Raw genomic sequence first — 13,611 nt, forward strand, 5'->3', positions numbered from 1 at the left:
AATTTCCATTGCTGACCATTTTGTGTCTGAATTCTCCTAATTCTAAAATTATTTTAGAATCTGATTTGTCATGCATCCTGGAATTAAGTAAATTTGCAATTAACGTTCAAAATTTCCAACTATTGTGAGATGCAGTAAGGAAGGAGAGACAAAGCAAACACTGTAGCAGTTATCAATCACAATATTTGTAAGATACATAACAATATTTGTAACATTTTTATCTTGTCTTTAATGTCATATATTCAGTCAGTCACTTAGCAGACACTTTTCTCCAAAGCGACATACATCTCAGAAAATACAAAAATTGCATTACATCAACAAATGTTTGGATTTGCTCACTCTGTGTGGAGTTTGCTTGTCCTCGTGTCTGTGTGAGTTTCCTGCCATGATTTAAATAGATGCAGTTCAGGTGCTGATAAAATAGCTTGTGGTGTGTGTATGGCTTCCCTCCAAGGAACTGGCATCTCATCCAGGGTGTACCTGCCCAGTGATTCCGTGACAGGGTGAGGGTCGCAGACTATCTGGAGAATGACTAGGACAGGCGCTTAGTTAAAAGTGATCTCTGTGATGTTTTAAGCACTGTTTGATTACTAGTTGAGGAAATGTACAGAGCTTTTCTGTGTTGGGAAAGGGTTCGGGTAGGGGAAGGGGTTGTGACTAGTACTGATAACATCATAGCCTGACTGTGCATGGCAGTTACTTTGGGCTTTGGTTTCCAGGCAGTAAATATGAGTCAACAGCAGTGCAAAACTTGCTTAGCATGTTAAAGCTAAATGCCGCAGTAAGAGGAAAACTGAACATTTTTCTGTTTCAAGTCACTGGTAATGGCAATCATATTAGGGTTCTTTTTTGAATCTTTAATTTTAAAAAAAAAAGTCTGGAACTTGTTGGTATTCCATCCAAAATGCATGAAAGATGGTCAAGTGTGGAAAGACCTATCACATCTGTCTGTACTTCAAGCTTGCTTGCCCATGCCAGGTTGGTGGGAGCCTGGGCACCTGCTTGACACCCCCATATTACAGAGAAATGAGTCACATCCAGCTCAGGAAGCTCTGTCTCACTAAATGCCCCCAAACAACCCAAAGCTTCCAAAACCGCACGAGATGTCTTCTGTCCTATGTATACATCTTGTAATTCCAACATTAAAGTTGGCCTACTTGTTAAAAAATTCAAAAGTCAGACATTTTTACATTTCTGAAATAAGTTACATCTAGCAGGGCAACTCAGACAATTTTGGTAGACTTTGTTTGGTGAAATGTTGTTAGTGTGGTCATCACTGTGTGCTTAGAGAACCACTGCTGCTTGCTGACATTTTCTTATAGGCAAATAACATGAGGCATGAAAGGTAAAGCACAGAGGTTCTCGGTTCTGGCTCCGTTGTGGTGGAACGACCTTCCCCTCTCATTCAGAACTGCAGAAACTGTCTACATTCCAGAAGGGTCTGAAAACTCACCTTTTTCCAGAACCATTTTGCCCAAGATCTCTCCAGCTCATGTACAGTGTAAATGTTAATGCACCGTAACTTCACGACCACACACACACACATTTTCAGAACCGCTTGTCCCATACGGGGTCACGGGGAACCGGAGCCAACCCGGTAACACAGGGCGTAAGGCCGGAGGGGGAGGGGACACACCCAGGACGGGACGCCAGTCCGTCGCAAGGCACCCCAAGCGGGACTCGAACCCCAGACCCACCGGAGAGCAGGACTGTGGTCCAACCCACTGCACCACCGCACCCCCTCCAACTTCACGACCATCACCAGATAAAGCCTTTTATCAGCCACTACTCTGGCACTGTTTTTGCTTGCTTGCGTATCTTAATATAAAAATAAAAATAAAAAAAATGGTAGGAGGGTATCAGGATTTGTCTATCCTGTGTTTTATGCACCTACTTGAACGATGAACCTCAGTTCAGCAAGCGGTAGGTAAAAAACTAGGTTTGCTTGAGTCACACATGTCTGCAGCTGCTATGTCTCTTTTTCTTAATGTAATGAATAAACTGTGCCGTTGTTGAGATGACGTACGTCGCTTTGGACAAAAAGCATCTGCTAAATGAATAAATGCGAATGTAAATGTAAACATCATGGTTGCAGTTGCCGGGATTGAGCGCAAAGAGCGCAGCGCTGACTGACTTCAAGTCAAACTACTTTGCCAGTTTGGTTTCGTTTCACGAACACGCTTCACACCCCTTCAGGAAAATAAAAAAAAAAAAAAAAGAGAAAAGTTTGTGTTATTGCATGTTCTCTCCATGTCTGTGTGGGTTTCCTCCCACAGTCCAAAGGCATTCTGTTCCGGTGGACTCGTGACCAAGTCACCCATAGTGTGTGAGTGACAGAGAGAGTGTGCTTCACTGATGTATGGATGAGTGACCCATTCTAAGTAGTGTATCTAGCAGTGTAAGTCACCTTGGGTGAATACAGTGTGGGTTCAGGCCGGGCCGCACAGTGATTTGCATACATTCAGGATCTTGTTCCCTTACACAAAGAGTTTCAGAAAGTGTATTTTTTAGAAACATTTAAAAGTGTCGTTTCAGGCATTTAACCATATACAAAATATTTCTACCTCTCCTATGTTAGATATTGTTTAAAAAGTACAAATTGTATCATTGTAATACTGCTTGACGTTGTCTATACCTCCATTTTAAATCACTTATATATGGGATGATTGTATTTTTATTTATTGCATTATTCAATAATTTTGAGAGAAAATATAATGTACTTGTCACAGACTGAGCTGTGACAGGCAAGTTGTTCCAAGGAATCAGCAAGATGCCGGCAAAGTACCAACAATGTAACGCTAAACCTTGTTGCTATTGCCTGTCACATGCATTTTATCTTGTATTGTTATATTGTTTGTTCTGGTTTCGTCTTCCATTTAACACTGTTTGTTTGAACTAGATTGGGTGCCGGGAAAGGCCTACCGGTATCTGTCTGGTTGTCATTAACTAATATTTCTTTTATAAAGATATGTGTACTGTTGTGGAGTGAATGTATTTATTGTTTTTAGAAGAACATTTCTGTAGACTTTTCCTTACCCTGTAGCTGTCTGGTGTTCTGTTGTGTTTGGTGCCTTGTGTTGGAAACCCAATGGACTCAACTATTTGGGGTATATCTAGGGGGGAGTCCTTGGGCACAACCAACTAGGCAGGGGTGTTTTACTGTGTAGTGTGAAATGTTTTTATAAGATGTATGTAGGGATTTTTTATAGTAAAAAGTGTTAGTATTGTTTGTATGTTTTAGTATTTAAGTATTTATTTTAGATGTAATTTTTGGGGGAAATGTATTTTGAAATAAATTGAGGCTGTTATGGTATAATCAGAGGGCGGAGCTATTGCTATATAGGTTTGTATTAGGGCACTAGTGAGGGAGCTTGATACAAACTTATGTAGTTACTCTCATGCAGTGAATAGGAGAGTTATGCATTAATGTTGATATAAGGGCTAAGCCCATGGCTCATAGGCCTCATGTTCTTTATAACTTTATGTTTGTTTTGTACTTGTTTGAGGGTTTATGTGTTTTGAAGAATACTTTTTAGTAAAGGGAAATAAACCTTTTGGTCCACTACTTCAATTCTCCACTGCTGCTTCCATCCGTCGTCCATACCCTCACAGTACTTCTTTTTTCTTACTGGTCATAGGCCTTAGTCTTGAGTATATTGAACTTTTGGTGAGATTTTTAATTTGCATTGCTGACTATTTTGTGTCTGAATTTTCTCAAATGGAAAATTGTTTTAGTATCTCTGATCTATCATATATTATGGAAATAAGTAAATTTACAATCCAGGCTCAATCTTATTCTCAACTATTGTGAGATGCAGTAAGGAAGGAGAGACAAAGCAAACATTGTAGCAGCAGTTATAAATCCAATCATTATATTTGTAACTATATTTGAAACATTATATTTTGTCTTTAATGTCACACTTTCATCCACTCATTTATCAGATGCTTGTCCCCATATCAATGTACATTTCAGAAAACAATACAAAAAGACATCAATGGAAGGAGTGAGTTTCTCTGCTTGTCCAGTATCCATTGATTATTCAGCACAGAGTTTTATAATATTGCAACGACCCACATTACTGTGTTTGAGCGGGAAATGTGTTTATTGTAATTAGTTAGCTTTTGGTGACGTACGGGGAATATAAGGGGTGATTGTGTCTGCCAGGAGGAGAAAAGGGAGAGAGCCTGGGGGCGGTAAGAAGGCTGGGAAGGCTGGCTAGAAGTGCAGGTCCTGGAGGAAACGGGGTCCTCGGACCGAGAGCATTATTTCCCTGTGCGCCGGTGTTCAATTAAACATTCGAAATGAACACTGCCTCTGTGTCCTTCTTCGCCCCATCCAAACCCACAGCGCTGCGCGCTACAGTATAGTGTCACAGTAGCACAGCTTGTAACACTGTTGCCTCACAATGTTTGGGCATATGTTTGGATCTGCTTAGTCTGTGTGGAGTTTGCTTGCGCTTCTCATGTCTGTGTGGGTTTCCTGCCACAATCAAAAGACATACAGTACAGGTGAATTGGTGATGATAAAATTGCCTGTGGTGTGGGAATGGCTGAGTGAGTGTGTGCGTGAGTGAGACAGTGAAAGGGACCAGATAGTGAAAGTGAGTTTTATATTTTAAGCACTGTTTAAATATCACTTGAGGAAACACATACAGGGCTTTTCTGTATACCATGCTAACAGCCACATAAACTCAACAGCATTTAAACAAGTATCAGACATCTACAAGCCTTAATATATTTGAAATGAAAAATCTTTCACTTCTCTTTATTTAAAAGTGGACTCTAAATAATGAAAAGTAGGAACCTCAATAACAGTTTGTGGTGAAACAAACTCCCTCTCTGCCTCACAGCTGTTGAATCCCCCCAGCACTGAAGAAATGTCTCAAAAGCACTCAATGTTAGGTTAATTTCTCTGTCAATCTCCTGACACATTGGTAAATTAGGCCATATACTCCTTTATTTCTATATTGATGACTGATGACCCATGACTCACTGATGCCGTGGGTGGAAAATCCATCAGATTAGTGGCAAAAGACAAAAATACTGACCGGTCAACATTGCAAAGGTACATTAAAAAGAAGGAGGTAAAGGAAGTAAAAACTTTAGGGTCAAGTGGAACAGCAGAAACAAAGAGGGTCTTCACAGAGGAGACATAGAGGGAGCATGTAAACCATATCAAAAATCTTGTTGACCATAAAAACAAGGATACTGACTGTTACACCTGAAAAACAGGAAACTGAAGGGGCTCAGCAAGAGAGGAAAAATAAACAGAACGGGAAAAAAGAAAGTCATCAAAGAACAAGGAAAGCTCAAGAAGAAATCAAAGAAGAAAAAAAATTCTGTGTACAGCAGCTCTGAGGACTGTGATGTTCCTATCCCACTTGATGACACTGAGTATGAGAACTTTGAGGATGAGAGAAGTGAACCTGATAGCTCAGATCTGTCAGGAGACTTTGTAATAGTCAATTTTGCGACCAAATCTAGGAGCTACCATTACATTGGCTTGGTTGAGAGCCTTGAGTTTGACGAAGTGAGTGCAAGATTTCTGAGATAAATCCAGAGTAGCACTGGCAGTGAGAAACCCACCATTGCGTTCAGTTTAAATGATGAGGCATCTTTTCCACTGAGTGATGTGCTAATGAAGCTACCTCAACCTCAAAAGGCTGGAGGAAGTTCAAGGAGGGAGCAACAATTCATATTTCCTTGTAACCTTGATAAATGGAATGAATAGTTGTTTCTGTTGTGCAGTGGTCTTGAAGCTCTAACTGTGGCATGTTTGTTTGTTAAGCTCTGGTGGTTTTTCACAAGTTCAAAACTGTGAAGCTACACACACACACACACACACATTGTCTGAACTGCTTATCCCATACGGTGTCGCAGGGAGCCGGAGCCTAACCCAGCAACACAGGGCGTAAGGCTGGAGGGGGAGGGGACACACTCAGGACGGGACGCCAGTCTGTTCTGTGAAGCTGCTTCTTTAATTAAATTATGCTCAAGTTTAAACTTAAAAAGACTGATTGTCAATTTACACCCAGATGGCTCAATTTACCTAGTGGCTTGGATCAACTTACCCCTAACCTGGGGCAAGCTGAGCAACATGACCACTTGATTTTTTTTCTTGAGAAGTCATATTTCCAAGGCTGTTTGCCATAGATGCATTCTTATAATTTAGTTGATAGCAGACATCCTGAAATATAAGTAGATGTTTTCATTTTACTTCTTTCTCATTTGTCCTTGCTTAGAGGACAAGATAAGTAAAAATTAGCTTATCTTACCCCACTATTTTAGTGCATATTTCAGTTACAAGAATGCAACCTTTTCTTTATCCCCATCAACACCCATTGCTACACACACTGTCTGAACCACTTGTCCCATACAGGGTCACGGAGCTGAACCCAGTAACACAGGGCATACGGCTGGAGGGGGAGGGGACACACCCAGGATGGGTCACCAGTCCATCGTAAATCAATCAGTAAAAACAAATGATTCACATGAATAAAAATCACTGGTCCTATTTTCCAACTTCTTTCACCTCTCAGTACACTGAACAGCAATGACCCCTGGAAACCTCACTGAAACTGTTGCATTTTTATAACAGGAGATATCATTCTTTAATAGCAAAAAAAGGCATTAAAGCATATTTCAACTATTTCATAGTGAGAAGAAAAAAAAAAAAAAAAATCACCATTTTTCAAGTCCCTCTATTCATTTAGTTGTTTTCTTTTTCAGTTGCTGCACAGGGTGTGGAAATGACCATGAAAGGCTGTGTCCTCTCAAATATTTGTGCTGCTGCCAGTGACTTGTCAGCACAACTTGGCCTCGGCGTTGGTGTCAGCATGAACTGCTGTGAAGGAAACCTGTGCAATGATGCTCGGCGCATCATGCAGAGCATCCTCCTCATGCTAGTGCCTCTGGTCTCTATTGTCCTCATCCAGTGAAAATGATTCCATTGAAATCTGGTCTTTGGTATTTTTCCATACACAAAATGCATACAAATCTCCTGTGTTCAACACTGTTTACAAAGTACAGGTCATGTCATTGTAAAACAGCTTTGCATTGTCTACATATTCTTATTGTATTTTAATTGGTCTATATGGGAAAATTATAGTTTTTTTCTAATCACAAAATACAGTATACTTGCACTTTTTTTCTTACTGCTCATATATTTCAGCTTAAATGCAGATTTTCAGGTTGTTTCAAGTTTTGACAAAATATTTGTTGTGGACTGCTTACTATTTTTGAGAGTCAAATGGAATAAAATTTCCTTCCTGAAAAGTCATTTTGGTATTGTTTTTTGTCTAATATCCTAGTGGGAAGTACAGTGGACCCCCCTTATCCACTGGGGATATGTTCCAAGACTCCCAGCGGATGCCTGAAAGCACTGATAGTACCGAACCCTATGTATACACACACACATTGTCTGAACCGCTCGTCTCATACGGGATCGCGGGGAGCCTAACCCGGCAACACAGGGCGTAAGACTGAAGGGGAAGGGGACACACCCAGGACGAGACGTCAGTCCGTCACAAGGCACCCCAAGCAGGATTTGAACCCCAGACCCACCAGGGAACAGAACTCGGTCCAACCCATTGCGCCACCACGCCCCCCCGAAGTGACTATCCATCCATCCATCCCTCCATCCCTGCATCCCTCCCTCCCTCCCTAATAGGGTCGCGGTGGCAGCAGGGAGAGTAGAGAGGCCCAGGCGCCCCTGTCCCCCGCAACTTCCTTAACTGGCTCCTCTCAATGTGGAGGAGTAGCAGCTCTACTCTGAGTTCCTCCCGGATGTCTGAACTCCTCACCCTGTCACGGAGAGTGAGTCTGAACAACCTGAAGAGAAAGCTCATTTCAGCCGCTTGTATCTGCAATCTTATTCTTTCAGTCATTACCCAAAGTTCATGACCATAAGTGAGAGTAGGGACGTAGATTGACCAGTAAATGGAGAGCTTCGCCTTATGGCTCAGCTCCCCCTTCACCACTACAGTCCGGTAGAGCAACCGCATTACTGCTGCCGCTGCTCCCAGTCTGCGGCCGATCTCACGCTCCTTTCTCCCCTCACTCGTGAACAAGACCCCAAGATACTTGAACTCCTCCACCTGGGGCAAATTCTCTCCCCTTACCTGGAGGGGGCATGCCATCCTTTTCCGTGAGAGAACCATGGACTCGGACTTTGAGGTGCTGATCCTCATCCCAACCGCTTCACACTCAGCTGCAAACCGTTCCAGTGCATGCTGGAGGCAAACATGTGACAGTGCCAGAAGGACAACATCCACAAAAAGGAGAGATGTCACCTTCCGACTCCCACAAAGAATGCCCTCCTGGCCTCGACGGCGCCTTGATATCCTGTCCATGAAAACCACAAACAGGAGTGGCGACAAGGCACAACCTTGGCGGAGTCCAACATCCACATTGAACAGGCTTGACTTAATGCCGAGTATACAGACACAGCTTTCGCTCCGTATGTACAGAGACCGAACGGCCCACAGTAGTGGTCCCGGTACCCCATACTCCCGAAGCACCTCCCACAGAATTTCCCGGGGAACACGGTCATAGGCCTTCTCCAAGTCCACAAAACATATATAGACTGGATTAGCGATCTTTCATGCCCCTTCAACTATCTGCGAGAGGGTAAAAAGCTGGTCCACTGCTCCACGGCTGGGGCAGAATCCGCATTGTTCCTCCTCAATCCGAGGTTCAACTATTGGCCGGAGCCTCCTCTCCAGCACCCCGGCATAGACTTTCCCAGGGAGGCTGAGAAGTGTGATACCCCGGTAGTTTGCACACACTCTCCGGTCCCCTTTCTTAAAGATAGGGGCCACCACCCCAGTTTGCCAGTCCAAAGGCACTGTCCCCGAGGTCCATGCAACAGTGCAGAGGTGTGTCAACCATGACAGCCCTGCAACATCCAGGGCCTTAAGCAGTTCCAGGTGGATCTCATCCACCCCCGGTGCTTTGCCACTGTGGAGTTTACGAACTACCTCAGTGACTTCCGCCAAGGAAATGGACTCCGATAGCCCAGAACCCTCTGGCCCTGACTCGTGTAAGGGAGGCATATCACTCGGGTTTAAGAGTTCTTCAAAGTGCTCCTTCCACCTCCTGACAAAGGCCTCATCAGAGGTCAGAGTCTCTCCACTCCTGCTGAGCACAGCCTGACCGAAGCTCCTCCGACCCCTTCTGAGCTGCCGGATGGTTCTCCAGAACCTGTCTGAAGCCGACCGATAGTCGTTTTCCATGGCATCCCCAAACCCCTTCCACGCCCTGGATTTTGCTTGTGCAACCGCAGTCGCTGCTGCCTTTTTCGCCTGCCGGTACCTGTCTGCTGAGTCAGAAGTCCCCAGAGCCAACCAGCCACTTCTTCAGCTTGACGGCTTCCCTCACCACCGGTGTCCACCAGCAGGTTCTCGGGTTGCCGCCCTGGCTGGCACCAACAAGCTTTTGGCCACAGCTGTGCCTGGCTGCTTCCACAATGGAGGTTTTGAACAGGGTCCATTCAGACTCCATGTTCCCTACCTCCTCCAGGACATGGGAGAAGCTCTCCCGGAGGTGTGAGTTAAAATCATTCTGGACAGGGTCCTCCAACAGTCGTTCCCAGCATACCCTCATTAAACGCCTAGGCCTACCAGGTCTGTCCATCAGTTTTCCCCGCCATCTAATCCAACTCACCACCAGATGGTGATCGGTTGACAGCTCAGCACCTCTCTTCACCCAAGTGTCCAGAACATGTGGCCTCAAGTCAGATGAAACGACTACAAAGTCAATCATTGACCTTTGGCCCAAGGAGCTCTGGTACCAAGTACACTTATGAGCATCCTTGTGTTCGAACATGGTGTTTGTTACGGACAAACCATGGCTAGCACAGAAGTCCAATAACATTTCACCATTCGGGTTCAGATCAGGGAAGCCATTCTTCCCAATCTCCCCGCCAGATTTCCCAGTCATTGCCAACGTGAGTGTTGAAGTCCCCCAGCAGGACTATGGAGTCTGCAGGTGGGGCCCTGTCCAGAACCCCACCCACCCTCTCCAAGAAGACCAAATACTCTGAACTGCTGTTTGGTGCATAAGCACACAACAGTCAAAGTTTTCCTCTCTGCGACCCTAAGTCGCATTGAGGCGATCCTCTCATCCACCCGGACAAACTCCAACTTTATGGCAGCCAACCGGGGGCTTGTGAGTATCCCCACACCCGCCCGGTGCCTCTCACCCCGTGCAACTTCTGAGTAGGAGAGGGACCACCCCCTATCGAGGAGTTTGGTTCCAGAGGCAACACTGTGAGTGGAGGTGAGCCCAACTATAACTAGTTGGTATTTCTCAACCTCCCGCACTAGTTCTGGCTCCTTCCTCCCCCAGTGAGGTAACATTCCACGTACCAAGAGCCTGTTTCTGTCGCGAGGGGCCACGACACCATGCGCCACCCAACCCCCTCCCGGTACACATTGCACCCGACCCCCATGTTGGACATTGCAGGTGGTGGGCCCACATGGCCCCCCCATGATGCCTTTTCGAGCTGAACCCGGCCAGGTTACATAGGCTGCCTAGCCACCAGGCACTCGCCTAGGAACACTACCCCCAGGCCTGGCTCCAGGGGCACGTCCCGGTGACCCTATTCCGGGCAGGGTAAACGTTCTTTTGTTTCCGTTTTCCATAAGGGTTTTTTGGACAGAATCCAAAAAAGCGACCAATGAAATGCTAATCTGTGAGTACGACTTGAACCCAGAGACGTGACAAAACACCGGACTGGAACACTGGACCGGAACACTGGACCAGGACTAGAGAACAAGAGGCAGGAGTTGACAAGACGGGTACTTGAGACCGGAACATAAACACCTATGAAACAAACTGAGGAAACAAGAGACTACTGATTGCAAGCCCAGCACAATGTAAACACTGATTAAGAATCCACAATCGGTCCTTCACCGCTTGCTCCTTTTATGCCTCAGCAACTATGAGATTGCAAACAGGTGCTCTGTTCTGGGTCAGTGGCAGGGAGTGGCGCCTCCTCTGGCCTGTAGGGGTATTACCCCTGGGGGTCGTGACAGTTACTGTGTTTTAGCAGGAAATGTGTTTATTGTAATTGGTTGGATTTGGGTGACACACAGGGGGAAATTGCAGCTGCTAATAAGAGAAAAAGAGAAGAGAGCCTGGGGGCGCTAAGCAGGTTGGGAAGGCTGGCTAGACGCGCAGGTCATGGAGGAAACGGGGCCCTCAGACCGAGACCGTTCAATAAATGTTTGAATGTTTCCCCGTGTTCAATAAAACATTTGAGATTAATGCTTGCATCCTTCTTCGCCCCATTCAAACCAACGGCGCTGCGCGCCACAGTATAAACAATGGAGAATACAAGTAACTACATACTTGAGTAGAATTTATTTTTGACTATCCAACTGACTGACTGACCTCTCACAAAGTAGCATCCCTATTATAATGTGCCTTTATCAGAGAAAAGCATTCAGTGTTTTATATTATGCCCATATTCATTTCGGGGAAAATTCTTTAGAAAACATTACTGATATATCAATTTTCTTGGTCTATTTAAAGGGAACAGTGTCTGGAACATTACACAATTCAAATTTAAAATCTCAAAAAATATTTCATAAGTTTTTTTTTAAAAAAAAGAACAAAGTAACAATTATGAATACAGGAGATGTTTTTACTGGATTCTGAATGCTGGCTTCTGTATGATGGGAATTTAAAGGCTTTCTTAAAATGATTAGAAAATTTAATTTGATAATGTTCGTGAAAGCAATCTGTTTTGCTTAAGGTGGCACAGTGAGTAATACTGCTGTCTCACAGCGCCTGGGTGGTGCGAGAAGACGTGGGTTTGATGGGTTTGACCCCTGCTCAGTCTGTGTGGAGTTTGCATGTTCTCTCCGTGTCTGCGTGGGTTTCCTCCCACAGTCCAAAGACAGGCTGTTCAGGTTCACCCGTAGTGTGTGAGTGACAGAGAGTGTGGTCCACTGATGTATGGATGAGTGAGCCATTGTAAGCAGGTGTATCCAGCAGCATAAGTCACCTTGGTGAATAAGGTGAGTGGGCTGATAACACTACACAGAGTTCACTGGAAGTTGCTTTGGACAAAAGCATCAGCTAAATACATAAAGGTAATGCTGTATAAACATTTACACTTACCTTTATTCATTTAGCAGACGCTTTTCTCCAAAGTGATGCACATCTCATCAAAAATACAATTTGTGCCTTACATTAAGAGAAAGAGACATGTCCGCAGTCTTGATCCTTAAGTAAACCTAGTTTGTTACTATCCACTTGATGAGCCCATGTTAATCCATCGAGTAGGTGCATAAAATGGAGGATAGATGAGTGTGTGTCACAGAGAGAGTGTGTTTTACTGATGTATGGAAGAGTGACGCAGTGTAAGTAGTGTATCTAGCAGTGTTAAGTCACTTTGGTAAATAAGGTGTGTGGGCTAGTAGCACTACATAGTATCCATTGTAAGTTGTAAGAAAAGTGTCTGCTAAGTGAATAAATGTAATGTAAATGTAGATGAATCCTGATGACCTCCAACCAAAAATTTTTTTTTTTGTTAAAGAGTAAGGTACACAAACAATCACATACAATGCGGCAGTAGTGGCTGTGTAAAGGCCTATCTGGGGAAGATCATAAAGTTACTGTGCATAACTTTTAGACCGCACATGAGCTGGAGAGATCTTTTGCGAAATGGGTCTGGAAAAGGTGAGTTTTCAGACCCTTCTTGAATGTAGACAGTGTTTCTACAGTTCAGAATGAGAGGGGAAGGTCATTCCACCACAACGGAGTCAGAAACAAGAACCTCTGTGTTTTACCTTTCATGCGCAAGACCACCAATCAAGCAGAAGTATACCAGCGAAGGGGTCGGGCTGGGGTGTAGCGGTTGATCAAATCTTGTAAATAGCCGGGAGCAGTTCTATTGATGCATTTTTAGACAATAACCAGGGTCTTGAATTGGATTCGGGCAGCTATAGGAAGCCAGTGCAGAGAAATGAGTAGAGGAGATACATGGGAATGCTTTAGCAAATCAAACAACTTGTGCAGCAGCATTCTGAATTGGCTGCAGAGGTCTGATGGTAGTAGAAGGGAGGCCACACAGGAGAGAGTTGCAGTAGTCCAGACCGAAAGTGACCCGGGCCTGGACAGTAGTTGGGCCGAGTCAGTTGTGAGGTAGGGACGGAGCCTAGGAATATTATGGAGGATGTATCGGCAGGACAGGGTTGTGGCTTCGATGTGCCAAGAGAAAGGCAGACTTGAGTCAATCGTTATTCCCATACTCTTGGCCGAGGAGTTAGACAAAATGAGTGAGTTGTCCAGTTTGATTGATAGATCGTGACAGGAGGACAGGCCAGCTAGGAGGTGAAGAATCTCTACTTTGGAGAGGCAGAGCTGGAAGTGGTGATCAAACATCCATGCAGAGATGTCCGACAGGCAGGCAGCAATGCATGTGAAAATGTCTGACGCTCCAGGTGGAAAGGAAGAGATTGGTATCATCAGAATATCAGTGATATTTGAATCTATGTGAGGCTATGACCGGGCTGAGGGAGGAGGTGTAGATCGAGAAGAGAAGAGGACCCAATACTGAGCCCTCTGGGACACCGGTTGAGAGAGGAAGAAGGAGAGCTCCGC

General features: G+C 44.6%; 1 protein-coding gene across 1 annotated transcript in view; it reads right to left on the bottom strand.

The window, feature by feature from the left end:
• LOC114912578 (guanylate-binding protein 1-like) overlaps positions 1-13,611 on the bottom strand; it is a 91,982-nt gene that overhangs the window by 61,143 nt on the left and 17,228 nt on the right. The gene's annotated exons all lie outside the window — the stretch shown is intronic.

The sequence above is a fragment of the Scleropages formosus genome, chromosome 18 (genome assembly GCF_900964775.1).
Source record: "Scleropages formosus chromosome 18, fSclFor1.1, whole genome shotgun sequence".
Taxonomy (NCBI): domain Eukaryota; kingdom Metazoa; phylum Chordata; class Actinopteri; order Osteoglossiformes; family Osteoglossidae; genus Scleropages; species Scleropages formosus.